The 16430-nt window shown below is 39.4% G+C and overlaps 1 long non-coding RNA gene across 1 annotated transcript in view; it reads right to left on the bottom strand.

The window, feature by feature from the left end:
• Positions 1-743: 743 nt before the first annotated feature.
• LOC111195161 (uncharacterized) overlaps positions 744-16430 on the bottom strand; it is a 179322-nt gene continuing 163635 nt past the window's right edge. The window contains exon 3 of the long non-coding RNA XR_007429493.1: positions 744-859. This is a non-coding gene — a long non-coding RNA (uncharacterized LOC111195161). The remainder of the gene's footprint in view (positions 860-16430) is intronic.

Consider the following 16430-nt stretch of genomic DNA (forward strand, 5'->3'; position numbering starts at 1 on the left):
AACATTATGAACACAGTGACAGTGAATAATCGGTTCAAGCTTGTTAAAACTGGTTTAAACCTGATGCTGAGGTAACAGTGGCTCTATTATAAGTCTATTATAAAATCTTATATTGTATCAGCCAAACAGGTCTCAGTCATTAACTCAGAGAAAGGTGAAGAGATAGATTTATTTCAGATTAGCTCCAATGTAAACCGATAACAGCCTAACTAAAAGAAGAGAGCCAGAAGGTAACATAGACATGAGTGCACCCCGAAACACTGGCATCCATCCACTGCACAGACTACAAGAGCAACTGGAAGCAATTCCCTCTGCAACCCCTCCCTCTTTCTCTCCTGTTAAACCATTTTACATCTCTTCAGATCCCCCTTGATGAGGTCTGACCATCTTCAAAAGCCATGATTGTCCTTTAGTGGTATGAAATGGTACTTCAGATCCTTGACTACAAATCTTCAGAGAAGACACCTTTTTAGACCCTTACACTTAGATCTGAGGTCTTCTTGAAAATCATCACTGAAACCATTCAACATTGACCAGTGATCCATTCATCCTGAATTGTCCAATTGTGTCCACTGGTGTTCCAAAGGGGATTACTCACCTCCCACCTGGAGTGGAAGAATACATCACATTCACTGCTAATTATTTGACTGTTAGATGAAAAACAACCCACTTGTCTTTAAAAGGTCAATATCATGCATCCAACCATCCATCCATCCATCCATTCATCCATCCACTTACCCATCCATCCATCCATCTGTCCATCATCTTATTGGCTTTGTCCTGGTCAGGGTAATGGTTGGCCCAGAGCATACATTGGATTAGATGCCAGATCACTGCAGAGTACTGCCCACACCTATACCTATATATGAGGCAATTTAACATAGGCAATTTGGTCAACATCACAGGAAAACAACTTCTCTTTCCTGTCTTTTGTTGATCCACTCACCACTAGGTTTGAGCTCCATCCCATTAAATGATTATTACGTGCGAGAAAATTCTGAAAACCTTTGTTTTGGTTACCAAAACATGCATAGCATAATAATTATTTTACCAGAGCATTTCATTTACTAAGGAACCTTTCAAGAACCCTTTTTGTGACAAAAAAAAATCATTATGTACAATCTATACTGCTCTGTACTAAAGTGCCATTGAAAACACTTCAGTAAAAGGCTTTGGTGAAAGGTTTCCACTAGTGAAGAAGGTCAGGCGCCATGTGTTTCAAAGGTATATGTAATATAAGGGTTATAATAAGGATTTGCACCAACAGTGGAGAAAAACATCTGCTTTTATAAAGGGAACAAAATCATAGATAGATAGATAGATAGATAGATAGATAGATAGATAGATAGATAGATAGATAGATAGATAGATAGATAGATAGATAGATAGATAGATAGATAGATAGATAGATAGATAGATAGATAGATAGATAGATAGATAGATAGATAGATAGATAGATAGATAGATAGATAGATAGATAGATAGATAGATAGATAGATAGATAGATAGATAGATAGATAGATAGATAGATAGATAGATAGATAGATAGATAGATAGATAGATAGATAGATAGATAGATAGATAGATAGATAGATAGATAGATAGATAGATAGATAGATAGATAGATAGATAGATAGATAGATAGATAGATAGATAGATAGATAGATAGATAGATAGATAGATAGATAGATAGATAGATAGATAGATAGATAGATAGATAGATAGATAGATAGATAGATAGATAGATAGATAGATAGATAGATAGATAGATAGATAGATAGATAGATAGATAGATAGATAGATAGATAGATAGATAGATAGATAGATAGATAGATAGATAGATAGATAGATAGATAGATAGATAGATAGATAGATAGATAGATAGATAGATAGATAGATAGATAGATAGATAGATAGATAGATAGATAGATAGATAGATAGATAGATAGATAGATAGATAGATAGATAGATAGATAGATAGATAGATAGATAGATAGATACTTTATTGATCCCCGGGGGGAAATTCTTGGCATCCAGCAGCAGGTTACACAATACACAAAGTTAAAAAAGATAAAATATAAAATATAAAGATACATAGAAATACAATCAAATAAGAAATAGAATATACAGTGTAAATGTACAGTCTTCGTGTGTGTGTGTGTGTAATGGAGATGGAGAATGGAGGTAGTGCAGTTGAACACAATAGACAGTGAACACCAGTTGATGTGCATAATGTGAGGATAACTGATGTCAGCCAAACAGAAAGTGCAAATACACAGTTATATAATAATTTAAATTAAATTAAGCAGTGCAAAAGATACGTAAACAGTAGATGAATTAACTAGTGAATGAACTACTAGTGCAAAATAGATAGATAGGTAGAACTATAAAAAGTGTTCTAGGCATCAGCAAGTCTGAGAGTGTGTCCATAGATGGGGGTGTGTCCATGGTGTGGCCAGAGTGGCCGGAATGAAAAAGTTTCACAGAGTCTTTAGTTTGCTGTGCTGAGAGGAGTTGAACAGTCTTATGGCCTGAGGAACAAAAGACTTTCGGAGTCTGTCTGTGGAGCAGGACTGGGACAGCAGTCTGCCGCTGAATGAGCTCCTCTGCCTGGTGATGGTGCTGTGCAGAGGGTGGTGAACATTGTCCATGATGTTCAGCAGCTTACTGAGGGCTCTCCTCTCTGCCAGTGGTGATAAGTCATAAATGTCTTCTCTGTAAAGAACTGGCAACCAAACAGGAATTTTCTAAGAGGAATTTTCTCTGAATCTAGATAAGAAGCTCTGTACATATAGTCAAGGATGAAAGGTGTTTTTGAGCTCGGGACAGTTCTCAGGATAGAGAGCCAATCTGAAATGTGTGTGTTTTGGGGATCACTTCTAGAGGACTCTTGTACAAGCAGACCCTTGTAGGTTGAACATGACATTTTTTTCATGAAAAACAGGTGAATTATCCTAATTGAACCATTACCTGTTATAGGTGAAGAACACCACTGCACTAAATATTAATTATATTATTAATAATTAGCAATGGAGTTAGTGATTAAATTAATAAAATATTCACACTGCTCGTTAGGATTTGTTTCAGACATTTTTTGGATAATTAAACATGCGCCAGGTCAAATTGACCTGGGAACACCACTGCTGTTCTTGACAAGTGAACATAATAGGAGGGTTAATCTTTTGCATGAGCGAAAACTTCCCGCTAATGACATAGTGGGTGATGTGGGGGTTGCATGATTCCTGTAGAGTAAAATGACTCCAATAGCCATTGCAGTTATATATTTACAGCTATTCTTTGAGTGTTGTTGTCCAAGAAAAAAAAGGGAAAAGCTATAAAAGGAAGAACAATGTGTCCCTCTCCAGATAAGCCTAGAATAGGGGTGGGCGATATGGCCCCAAAATAATATCACGATATTTCATGGTATTTTTGCGATAACGATACTCTTGGCGATATGACAAAACACTGAATTAGAAAAATTATTTTAAGAATACACTTCTGCAGCAAAATGAAAATTACTTTTTATTATTGCATACAATATGCAGCAGCAGTAGAGGCAGCAGCAGTATATATAGCAATATATATTTTTTTATTAGGGGTGGGCGATATGGCACGATATTTCAGGGTATAATATCATTCACGATATTCAAAACTGTTGGCGATATTATTGTGAACGATATGATATGGCGATACACCGCTAGCCAAGAATCAGTCTTGGGTGTGGACCCATATTCAGAACAGGTGTAAAAATCCAAAAAATCCAAGTTATCTTAAACAACTGCTGGAAGAACTCTAAAAAAATCCCAAGAGGGTTTTTTACAAGAGTGTTGGTGTTTTTGGTGCAATGTTGCCACTGCTAAAGAAGGCCATTAGGCATCATGGCGGTCTTCAAGGCCGCCCCATCACGTGTGCCAAGTCGCCCTCATCCCACCGCAGTACATTATTGAGGCCGTGGGTTGAGGCGGCCCAGGCAGGCCAGGGTAAACTGAAAAGTGGGACATGATTGGCGACTGACTATTTGCAGTTAGTCATCTGGCTGACACTAAAATCCATAGGGAGTAAGAGTTGCCTCTCCCAGCGCCTGGAATTGACCACCGATCGATGCCAAGGGAAATTGGTCGTCTGAGTTAGGGAAGCAGAAGAGAGAGGGGGAGCGAGAGAGGGTCTATTTGGTGAAGCATTAGCTAAGCATTATTTATTACCATACATATATCCTGTCCGCAGCAATCTCTCCAGCTCTCCCAGCTAAAGGTTATGTGTGATTTTGCATCGCAGTGAGGACCGCCGCTAGATGCAAGGTGAATAAATAATGTGTGGTTTGCTTGTGAGAAAATGAATGTTTTCTTAAAAACGAGCTCCATTGTTGTTAGGGAAAATTATAAAAGTTAAAATTTTACTACAACTTTTATAAGTCTTTCTGACAGCAGTTTCAAGCCTGTGGCTTTCCGCTTCATAAGAACTGCCAGAGAGGCCAGAGTTGAGCCTAATTGAGGTTGTACAGAGGCTCGCGAATGTGGGTTGCACGTCTGCCGGCACTACTATGCATGCAACAGTGAGTATATAATATGAAGCACAAGCATCTGGGACCACAGGGATAGACCACAAAACTGGGATAGACCATGTAAAATCCAGTCTGGATGAAGACTGCAGGGCGAGGCCAGACGTTGTTCCAGGCCAGACCAAAGGCTAGAGACAGCAGCAGCAGCACTCACAACACTTAACCATAAATCAATAATCAGATACATAATTTAAGGAACTGCTGTCTCAAGGGTCATATCAGCGCAGCGCTCTGCTGTTAGGGTTACATGCTATATAGCATAATACAATTACAACAGCAGCCAATAACTCACTTCATATTTCAGTATCAACACAGACGTGAACTGATCCAGCCACTGAGAGGATTTGATTACTACAAGTTTACTCCTGCTACTGCTACTGCTACTACTACTGCTTCTATTACTACTATTATTATTACTATTAATTCTACTACTGCTGCTAATACTACTGATATTACTATTACTTCTGATGTAACTACAACTACTACTACTACTGCTGCTGCTGCTACTACTACTATTATTTACTGTTACATTATGTGTTACTGCTGCTACTACTACTACTACTACTACTACTACTACTACTACTACTACTACTACTGCTGCTGCTGCTGCTGCTGCTACTGCTGCTTCTACTACTCCTCCTCCTACTGCTGCTTCTACTACTCCTCCTCCTACTGCTGCTACTACTACTACTACTACTACTACTACTACTGCTGCTTCTACTCCTCCTCCTCCTACTGCTGCTACTACTACTATTATTATTTACTGTTACATTATGTGTTACTGCTGCTGCTACTACTACTGCTGCTGCTGCTACTACTGCTGCTTCTACTACTCCTCCTCCTACTGCTGCTACTACTACTACTATTATTTACTGTTACATTATGTGTTACTGCTGCTGCTACTACTACTGCTGCTGCTGCTACTACTGCTGCTTCTACTACTCCTCCTCCTACTGCTGCTACTACTACTACTATTATTTACTGTTACATTATGTGTTACTGCTGCTGCTACTACTACTGCTGCTGCTGCTACTACTGCTGCTTCTACTACTCCTCCTCCTACTGCTGCTACTACTACTACTGCTGCTGCTAATACTGCTACTTCTACTCCTCCTCCTCCTACTGCTGCTACTACTACTACTACTACTGCTGCTTCTACTCCTCCTCCTCCTACTGCTGCTACTACTACTACTACTACTACTACTACTACTACTGCTACTTCTACTACTCCTCCTCCTACTGCTGCTACTACTACTACTACTACTGCTGCTTCTACTCCTCCTCCTCCTACTGCTGCTACTACTACTACTACTACTACTACTACTACTACTGCTACTTCTACTACTCCTCCTCCTACTGCTGCTACTACTACTACTACTACTGCTGCTGCTAATACTGCTGCTTCTACTCCTCCTCCTCCTACTGCTGCTACTACTACTACTACTGCTGCTTCTACTCCTCCTCCTCCTACTGCTGCTACTACTACTATTATTTACTGTTACATTATGTGTTACTGCTGCTGCTACTACTACTACTACTACTGCTGCTGCTGCTGCTGCTGCTGCTACTACTGCTGCTTCTACTCCTCCTACTGCTACTACTACTACTGCTGCTGCTACTACTGCTGCTTCTACTCCTCCTCCTCCTCCTCCTACTGCTGCTACTACTACTACTATTATTTACTGTTACATTATGTGTTACTGCTGCTGCTACTACTACTGCTGCTGCTGCTACTACTGCTGCTTCTACTCCTCCTCCTCCTACTACTACTCCTCCTTCTCTTTCTGCCGCTACTGCTGCTGCTTCTACTACTCCTCCTACTACTACTGCTGCTGCTACTACTACTATTACTGCTGTTATTACTACTTCTACTACTGCTGCTGCTTCTACTACTACTGATGCTTCTACTACTCCTACTACTTCTACTACTACTACTTCTACCACTTCTACTACTGATTTCATGGTTTATAACCTAAACGTAAATTGTACAAACTTATTGTTTTTTGCATTGAAATGTTAACAAATTAAACACAGTAATCATTATGTTGCATTTAGATCCCACTACAGTATATTATCAATGGCTATTCATCCAGAATGTCCAACTAGCTTAATAATAAAGCTCAGATAATGAAAAAACTCCCGAGCAGTGAGCAGAGAGACAGGTTAGCTCAAACACTACTTACAGACCATGCTAGGAGTAGAAAATTTAATCGGAACTGGAAATTAAATATGACCCTTCGGGACTCCTGCCGAGCGGGGGGTGCTCTCCAACAGAGTTCTGTACACGGCCATGTTTGAAATGAATTATCCAGGTGAATGCTGTACACACTTACTGCAAAGCATATTGACATTGGGGGAGCAGGTGCGCTAAAGAGTAACAGTGAAGATACAGCTTACGGGTTAGCATAGCATATTTCTGAATGTTCTAAAAGCTAAAAGCTAATAACATATAGCCATAAAGCTGCATATTATGGGGTCATAGCAACTAACTGAGGCTCATCTGTTGCTGTGGCCCACCACTACCCCTATCTATCAGAAGAAAGGGTTCAAAATAGGGCCACTATGAGCAAATACTATCTAGGGTGGATCATTCTCAGCACAGCAGTGGTACCAGCTTGGTAGTATAAGGCCCAGCAGAGCAACACATCAGTGTCACTGCTGGATTGAGAACAGTCAGCTAACTGGAAATATCCAACCAGCTGTGGTCCTTGGGTTAGAAACGGAGTTGTGATAAAAGGATAGAGGATAGATTAACACCAGCGATGGTGGAAACATGTCCTAGCATGTTGGTGTTTCTGAAAAGTGGTTAGCAATAGCATCCCAGTACCAGTTGCACACACTACCGTACCACTACAGCAATGAGTCATTGCTGGCCACAAACTGGTCATGGTGGCCAAGAGGTAGACCATTTTACCATTAGATGGGCTAGAAAGGGATTAAGTGAGTGATTGTACTCAATGTAAAAAAGCAAACCTATATAGTGTACCTGAATACACCATAATAATAATACACCATAGCACCAGCCAAAAAAGCAATAGGAGTAAAGAAGCGAAAGAGCTCCACCTTCCATGATTCAAACTCACAATCCTTTGAGCATCAACATATTTATCTGGAGATCTACATACCCACTATCTGTCTGCAGACCTACCTACTGACACCATACATGTAGATCTACATACCAACCAACCAATCAATCTGCAGACCTTCTCGCTGACACACCTACCTATTCACTTATATCCAACATCTACAGATCTGTCACGTCCTCGCTATGTTTCCCTGCGTTTTCCCCGTTTCCTAGTGTGTTTCTCCAGTAGTTTTCCGTCACGTGTGTGTTATTTGTAGCTCCGCCCCTTCCCCAGGTGTTCATTGTTTCATGTTAGTATAAAGAGTACCTGTTAGTCTATGTTTGCTGTCGGTCTATGCACCTTCCACTGTCGTTTGTCTTGCCACGTTTCTATAGTTTGTTTACGGTTTTCCTCACGCTCAGTTTATCTCTTGTTTATTTCTAGTTCCTTGTTTATCATGCTTATTCCCTTGTTTATTCCTTGTTTTGTACATATTTACGTATTTATACTTGTATATATTCCCTAGCCCTGTTTAGTCATTTTCTGTTTAGAATAGCTCTTGTTTGTTTCCCTGTTTGTTTATGTTTTCATATTTCCTCGTTTATTTCTTTTTTTGTTTGTTTGTTTATTTGTTATTTAATAAATCTTGTCTTACCCACTTTTACGTCCGCCTCCCATCTGCTTCCTTCCATTACAAGATCTACCTACAACAAAACCAATGCTTTTATCTAGACACCAACCAACCTACCAACAAACCTATCTATCTACAGATGTAACTGCCAACAAATAGTCCTGTCTGTCTATCTATTTCCAACCTACCAATCTATAATGCAGACCTACCAACCTTCCCACTAAATCTATCCACCTACCCACTTACCAGTTCACAACAAGCAGTCTGTGCCAATGATCTGAAGGCTTTTCATTGGCTTTCGGCAGCCACCCAAGAAGAACCTTGAATGGTTTCCCCTTGACGAGATCAGGGTTCAAAGCCCTCTTGCTGTGTGTGTAAGAATAGGCAGTCAATGCTGGGCGAATCAAAGTTTGGCTTGAACAGAGCAGGATCACAGGTCTGTGTTTGCTTTCTGAAAGATTGAGCGGGGTTGGGGGGGCCGTGAGGGGAAAGAAGCGAGGGAAGGGATGGAGGAAGCAGTGATAGAAGAGGCGGTAACCTTGCTGGGATTTTGATCTGGCTGCATATAAGCCCTTTAGCCCGCTCACTGTAGGGGAGTGTGTGGCGGAGAGTTTGCGGCTCACTTCTTTCCACTGTCAGATCACTCTTGCATCTCTCCAACACACCTAATCCGCAAACACACACACACCGGCGAAGGAGTATTGATGGCAAGATCAAAGTCCAAAAACAAATGGCCTTGAAGCCTCTCCAATCCTGACAGCTTCATTTCGCGACGCACCTATGGGTGATTTCTCTCAGCCTTCCCCATATGCAACCGCACATCTATGTAAATACCCTTCAAATGGGAGTTAACAAATGAACCAATAAATTAAACAGGGATCACTCATAAATCATGCAACCTGCATCGATCGCTGTGTCAAGATTCCTCAAGAGGGCTAGCTCTGCGGTGCCGTTAGCAGGCTGAGGAAAGACAAGAAGCTTATTTACAATACTGTCGCCAAAAAGTTGCCTTCACTCATCAAAGGCTGTTCAATGTCACTCCATTCCACGACAGCTCGATTGTGCGACCTTCTTGCCCCTTCCTCAATGCACCAAACGAGTGAAGAATAAGTCACGGATACATTAAATCTGTTGTTTGGAGTGCTGTGATAAAGTACCTGCAAAAACCCTTGACGGAATGGGACAAGCTTGATGCACTGCGGTGCCAGCAGCCATAAACTCAGTGATTCTGATCTTAATTTTATTCTTATTGTCTTGTTTACTGTCACGGTAGATCCATGACTTCTTCTGGTAGAGCAATGGTAGAAGCATTCAGGCATAGAAAGCAGATGTGAATGATATATTTGTTCCATTCAAAAGTACTGGGCCACCAATAAGATTTTGCTCCAAGACTTTTTAGGCTTTATATGACGAATATAAAGTAGAACTTTACAAAATGTACAGATTCTTAGTTGTTTGGGCCTCAACAAAGTAAAGAATTCATTCTGAGTTTAAGTCCGGGTTGACCGTGGGCATAGGAGGTCAGTAGCTAGGGTCAAGTTTAGGAAATATCAGTGACTGGGCAAACAGTTGAGTTAGTCTTCTGGTCAGTGTCCATGGACGTGCCAATGGTGAGAGACAAGAGAGAAAGGAGAGATACTGACGTTGGCCTAGAGAGACCTCTTTATTTGGACTTTATTGTGGGACTGAAAAATATATCACAACGTACACAACAGCTGACCATGGTGCTGAATGGAAAATATACATAACCATCTACCCCTTTTATGATGGTGCACCTTGGATCAATGCTGTATAGAAAAAGAGATGAGCCACCCCAAAGTACACAAGCCCTGACCATGGTGCTGAAATAGTATGCACGATAATTCAGCACCATGGTCAGTGCTTGTGTACTTTGGGGTGGCTCATCTCTTTTTACTATACTTCTATACAGCAGAATCCAAGGTGCACCATCATAAAAGGGGTAGATGGTTACTTATCTTTTCTTTTCCCTTATTCTTGGTAAACTCTTAGTAAGTTGAACTTGTAACCAATCAGTAAAACATCGACATTTAAATAGATCATTGAACACTTGTCTTCACAGCGAAGAGAATGGAGTCATCCAGTAGCCTACCCCTAATGTTGATGAACCTCAGACCCTGATGCTCAGAGTACTGCCAATTGTCATGGGTTATGCTGCTTTAACATCAGCAGCTGGAGTCTGAGAGAGCACAATTGGCCTAGGTTTATTCCCCTCATTACTACTATTGCTATGTTGGTAGACACAGGCATCTGTTGCCTGATGTATCAGAACTGAGAATCTGTCCCTTTCCTTCAAGCTCTTTGGCTGTATAATAATGTTTTATTGGCTGCAGTTTGAAAGGAGATTGGGAAAGGTCTAGTGAGTGGGTGGGTTTATTGGTTAAGCTAAATATGGGGAAAAAATCAGTTAATAATGAATAAACAAAAAATAAATACATAGACAATCACAGGAATTTTTATTGTGAATAATTTATGAACATCTTGTCCAGTCCCAATTCCAGATGGGCTTTTTGATAAATGAATGCGTTCATGTAATCCATCATGATTCAATTATTTTGGTGAGCATACTGCAGGCTATTCATTAATTATGTCTCAGTTTTTAAAATAAATTAAATCACAACATGTAGAAGCATGATCTCAACTCTACTGTATATAAAACCGTATCTATGTCCAAATGTTGTGAACACCCCTTCTAATTAATGTTGCATTTATCCAATTTACAGTAACTTGCACCCATTGCTGACACAGATGTGTAAATGTGCAAATGTACATACAATCACAGCTTCTCCAGCCCCTGTTGGAAAGTACTGCCAAAAGAATAAGACTGTCTGGAGAAGATAAACATGAACCATGCTATTGGCAACATGCTTAAAATGAGTCATGGGCTAGACTAGAGGCGTATAAAGCCCCCAAACATTGAGACCACTGTGGAGAAGTGGAACTGTGAGTTGGGGTGTTTTAAATAACCTTACCAATTTTTACCGTATTATTATTAATTGGTGTCCAATTACCTGGGTCACCAGTGGTCAATTTTGAAGCAAATTTGAAGTTCCCTGTTTTTCGTCAGCTGCTGGCAACAGCATATAAAAGTTGGGATGTTTTTTCATGCTCTGTGAAACTTAACATAAGTGATGTCAACAGTATAGTAATAGCATGATGAAAAGGGTCACCAAATGATGTATTAATCACATCTTATGATCTTGTCTGTAATTAGCCTCAAAATAGCAGATTCATGGTACCATTGATCACTCTTCTCACGATTTGCTCTAGCACTGCTTTTAGTGGGAATAAAGCTGGATGAGTAAAAGAGCCTTTGATTGACAAGAGTGTAAGCTATTAAAAGATCATAGAAAAGTGACTTTAGATCATTTTCTGTTTTTTTTTCAGACAGGACAGAAGCTTAAATACCTTACAATTGATTAAAAGGCTGAGGTTCTGTAAGCTGTAGGTCTACCTTTCCCTTGTTGTGCTGTATTTTCTTTTCTTTTTTTTTTGGAAGATGCTTCAGATATCCCTCCCAGTCCTGGAGGGCAAATTATTCCGTTCCTGCTTTGATCAGGATCCGGCCCACACGTTCCTTCCCACACTTCAAAGCACAGGGTGAAGGAAGAGCATGTGTCACAAAGGCTTTTTGAAAAAAGGCCCAAGACTGTGGCCTTCGCCCACCAAAATAACGAGTCTCTGCCTTGAACCCAGACTGTGCTCTTTTGTAGACTACTGAAGAGCCAGCCGCAGCGTCCCAGACAACTTTCTCATGTGGGGTTTACATGTGTGGAACATGGGCTGACTGGGTTTGAGGTTGGCCTGATGATGCTATTTCATAAACAGTAGAGGCCAAGGATGGAACCCTCGGCTACACCACACTACAACACCGGAAACAGTACTGCTAAAAATCAGCTTAAGACCATGCTAGTCAACCAGCACGATCTATCTGAACCCAAATCTGGACTCTTTACATCTTTACATCCCACTTTAATCTCACATGGGTGCACCAAAGTGCAGTGTACAACCCAGATGAAGCCCATGTTTAACCCCTGCTGGTCACTGAATATCACTGACACTGGTGGGGCCCAGTACTGACATCCACACAGTATATATGCTGCCAATGAAGAACCCATGAACACAACTTTATGGAACCTAGTGGGGCTAAACATACACAGGTCCCATGTGGGGTTGTTATCTAGGTTGGGTTTACATAGAGTAGACACTAGAGTATAAGTATCAGAATTGGGACATATTTTAAGAAAAGTTTTTATGTGAAATTAAATGTCTATTGCAATTATTTAATTATGTCAAAACACTGGTATACACTGACATGCCAAAAATCATGGATAAGCACAGTAAAATTAATCATAAATTGTTACCTCAGGGGAAAGCTTTGGAATGGCCAAGTTTAGCTATGAACTTAGAAAGGAAAACACCATTTACAGACCTATCAAAGGTTGTTTTCTTATCTAGTTCCTGTAGAGAGACATTGTAGAGTAGTGTAACTATGTTACCTGGAATGATGGTGGTGCCACTTCCAATATTTTTGGGATGAGTTGGGGAATAGTGGATGATGAGGTAGGGTAAGACATTCTTCTCCTCCAAAATGGAGTAGATAGCCTTTCTTTTCTGGACAGTAGAGACAGTTACTCCAAAAAAGCAACAAAAATCTCTATTTTTTTTAATACCTTCGATTTTAGACAAAACAATTAATGTGCAATATGACTCTGAATACTTTTGATCTATTTACAAGCATTTTGAAGGCCTGTTATTCTGATAGCAGAAGCACATACATCATGGGGAAGTCTCAGTACGCAGTATGTTTATCTGACCAGGCCATTCATCACAATACCTCTCTTATTACATCCATGACTGCCAGTCAGTGTAGGACTTCATTATAGAGAATGCATGTGATTGCTGGAGTAATAGCCTATACTCTCGCTGTTGTTTCAGCACTCCACCCTCACTCCTCTCGCCACATATCGCCCCCATAGATTCGTCCCTAACCTCTTCAGGAAATTGCATTTGCGATGGACTTATTGAATGCGTTCTGTTTTCTCCTACACGGCAAAGGAAAGCATTTCCCTGCTTAAGATTGCATTTTTCTGCGTCCACAAATGAGTTATGTTTGTGCAGAAAGGCCCCGAGTAAAGGCGAGATATATATTCGCAGCAGTCGAACAGCAGGACACGGTAACCTTGCTTTGATATGATTTAGCCCAGTGCATTCATGAATAAACAAGCTGAGAGGCCTTGTGGACAATTTAATAATACCGCTTATAATGCCATTGTTATTCAGCGGAGCTGTGGAGCTCGCCTCATTGTTGCCTCCAATAAACATTTGCATGTTGTTTATGTATTTACAAACCCCTGTTATCCACCGTTATTGCTGCTGTATAGACCAAGCAACAGCTTTTGGGGTCAGGATCAGAATAGTTACTTGTGCCTTTTGGTGTCTCATACAGTATCAGTCAAGTTAAGGCACACCTCTTCTGTTTTTTGTTTTTCTTTAATTTTATTACACTGCCTGGCCAAAACAAATCACCACCCAAAAAACAGCCCACTCTAATATTTGTGTCACGCCCTCGCTCTGTTTCTCTGTGTTTCTGCATTTTCCAGTGTGTTTCCCCAGTTATTTCCCATCACGTGCCTGTAATTTGTAACTCCGCCCCTTGTTACCTGTCTCCCCAGGTGTTTATTGTTTCCTGTTTGTATAAATAGTCCCCTTTTGTCTGTGTTTATTCATCGGTCTTTGCACCAACTCCTGAAATTTGTCTCTCCGCGTTTCTTTGTTGCCTTAGCCCTAGTTCCTTGCTCCTTATATCACTTCTTGTTTATTTCTTGTCTTTTTTAGTTTCTTGTTTATTTCCTTGTTCTGTTTTGTTTTCTTTATATAGTCCTAGTTTTTAGTTAGTTTATTCTGTCGTGTTTTAGTCCCTCGTTTCCTTAGCCTCCCTGTTCTGTTTATCTTTTTACCTCTCGTCTGTTCCTGGTTTGTTTATGATCCTTTGTTTCTCTCGTTTGTTTTTGTTTGTTTCTTTGTTCTCTGTTTATTTATTTATTTATTTAATAAATCTTCTTACCTGCATTTGCGTCCGCCTCCTGTCTCCCTGCCTGGCTACTCTGACACTTTGGTTGGACAGCCTTTAGCTTTGATTGCAGCACAAATTCACAAGATTTATTTCAATCCAGTGTTGCATTCATTTTTCACCAAGATCTTGCAGCAGCATTGATGATGGTAGAGTCTGACCACTGCACAAAGCAGCTCTTCTCCATCCAGCACATCCCAAAGATTCTCAGTGAGGTTAAAATGTGTGAAAATTATGATCTCATGCTCCCTGAACCCTGAACCCTTTCACAATCCCAGCCCCATGAATCCTGACATTGTCATCTTGAAATATTTCCATATCATCAGGGAAAAAAAATAAAGCCATTGATGGAATAAGCTGGTTTATATTCAGTATATTCAGGTAGAGTCAGCTGACCTCATTCTTTCAGCACATACTGTTGCTGAACCTAAACCTGCAGAACAACTGCAGAAACCTCACATCATTTATTTAGTTAAATTAGTTAAATTCTACTCTATTGTAGATTAATATTAAAAATATCACAACTATGAAGAAATGCATATGCCATTATGAAGTAAACTAAAAAAGTGTTAAACAAACTGAAATATGTATGTGTATATACACTTTAGCTTCTCTGATCTCTAACTCGTCTAAAACTACCTGGATTGGGTTTTTATATCAGGTGTTTGTGAAAAAACACTTTTTTTTATCTTCTACATAATTGCATGCAAATGTGATCCTTCAAAGTTTTAATTTTTTTTTAAATATGAATCTACAATGTAGTAAATAATACAAATAAATAACAACTATACAAATAAATCCAAACTTTTGACTGGTACTGAAAAAAAAAGATATAAGCTTAATCACTTTACATTTTCACTTTTTTTCACTTTTTGTCATGCATGTATCACGTGTCATATGTATGACAGGGTAAACAATTTCAATTTTATTTCAATTTTATTACAATTTTATTTTAATTACTGTGATATTTTACCTAAACAGGATGGACAGTTTAAGCATAAAGACAATATGATAAATATTCAATAAAACTAATATTATTAATTAAAATTAACTGAACAAATGTCTTCAGTTTCCTTAAAAAAATAATAAAATGGTTATATAGGTTGTGACGCACCCATTTAAAATGCTACTTTCAGAAAGGGGCGGGGTTATTCCAAGATGACAGGGAATACATTATACTGATATCAACCCTTTGATATTGTGTTTTAATACACAGATTAAACAAAACAAATTTTTTATATAACTCCATCTTTATCCAACTTTCATCTCTTTTTTTCCAGTTCTTCCCTCTGATTAGTCGAGCCTGAGTGCTAGGTGAAATTCACTGAATAATTTCAGAGTTGGGTGCCATGCGGAAATGAGCGTCCCGCAGGATGCTAACGCACGCACGGCACCGGAAGCGTTTTCCATCTAAAAAGGGGACAGTAGAGATAGTAGAGCTTTCAATTTCACTCCACTTCAGCAACTTTGTATTTTTCATGGCTGTTTGAGCCACAAATGAGTGTTTTAATGCATCCTATTCAATATTTAATGCTAAAGTTGTCATTTAGCAGATTAGCTCACTAGCTGGTTTCATTTGCTGGCAATGAAACAAAGTTTTGTGCTCTCTGAGGTGCGATGGAGAGTTCACTCACATTCAAACCATCAGAACCAGAACATCTTCTCCTTATGGTTGTGTGAATGGCAAATGTGTATTTGAATGTATTTTTAAATATAGTCTGATAAATACGTAATTTAAAGAGTTTTCCTGCTTTCTGCAAAACTAAAAAAAAAAAAAAACATCTTTAACCACTTTAAACCCCCTTTAAATGTGCCCTGGCTGTCTGAACACAACTGTACAAGACCAGCACCGAATGTACTGTATCTGTATCTACTGGAGTATTATTTTACTTCACTACTGTACTTAAATACTAAAATACTATATCTGTATCTACTGGAGTATTATTTTTACTTCACTACTGTACTTAAATACTAAAATACTGTATCTGTATCTACTGGAGTATTATTTTACTTCACTACTACTGTACTTAAATACTAAAATACTGTATCTGTATCTACTGGAGTATTATTTTTACTTCACTACTA

Source organism: Astyanax mexicanus, chromosome 25 (assembly GCF_023375975.1).
Source record: "Astyanax mexicanus isolate ESR-SI-001 chromosome 25, AstMex3_surface, whole genome shotgun sequence".
NCBI classification, from domain to species: Eukaryota; Metazoa; Chordata; class Actinopteri; order Characiformes; family Acestrorhamphidae; genus Astyanax; species Astyanax mexicanus.